Raw genomic sequence first — 1133 nt, forward strand, 5'->3', positions numbered from 1 at the left:
CGAGTTTGGGGTATGCTTTCCCACCTTTATTATGATACGCCGCTGTGACAGAGCAGTAATTAGCCCATACAGATAGCTTGAAATTTTCAAAATTTCGGCTGACAACCTTCTTTTTTCTTCAAAAAAGGGGGATCTCTTGGCTTTCATGCAAGCAGCTGATATGTGTATTTTTGTGTGTGTTGTAAAAACGTGGATAAAATGTTGCATTTTATGCACAGATATAATCTGCCATATAAATAAGATCATTCTCTTTAGATAAGTGAACGGAAGAATATGAATAATTTTATTCGTCTATAAAGATATGTAATTTGATAAATAAAATAGAGGTAGGCATATAAGAAATTGGGAACACAATCAACAATCATGAATTCTTTTGTCGGATTTTAAAGAACTGTCACATATTAAGGTGTTGGTTAAAGATGTCACTGGAAGGGGGGGTGAAGCAAAAGCACTGTTATTTTTTTTTCCCAAAAGATGGAAACTGATTCTGATGAACATGTAAACACGTACTCTCTTTCACATTTGTTGCATAACAGACAGCTCGCTGCCCATTGATCACACTACCTTTTAAATAATAAGGCTTAAAAAGATCTTTTTTTTCCGATAACTCTTTAGGATCCTCGCTTTCCTTCCAATTAGCAACAGGAAAGAAAAAACTGTGGCCCTTGCAAACATTACTCCACATTTTGGTTATCTTCTTCGGTCCGTCCAAGGGGAAACAATTATTTACGTGTCTCCATTAACGAATAAACTTCGGATCATGAGCATGAAGCAAGAAATAAGCGGGAGATGTGCTTCTGGGATATACTTTTAAGGGTCTTTTTTGGTTGAAATCATAAAAAAAGGGAAAAAATATTTAATTCTGTCACATTTTTGGGTCTTTTTTTTCAAAGTAATTTGAGTCCTTACAACCATTATTACTTTACTGTTAACATCTCATTGTTTTATCTATGCTCAGAACATTCAGAAACATCCCCCCTTTCAAACTCATAATTACGCAACTTTTAAAGGGTAGTGTCTCAGCCTTTTCCAGCTTGTCGCAGCTCATGATAACATAGTTGCATATTAAATCCTGAAGTTTGAACACGAGAAGTACTTACACATATTTAGACATATGTGGAAGCTTCATTATA

Source organism: Penaeus monodon, chromosome 25 (assembly GCF_015228065.2).
Source record: "Penaeus monodon isolate SGIC_2016 chromosome 25, NSTDA_Pmon_1, whole genome shotgun sequence".
Taxonomy (NCBI): domain Eukaryota; kingdom Metazoa; phylum Arthropoda; class Malacostraca; order Decapoda; family Penaeidae; genus Penaeus; species Penaeus monodon.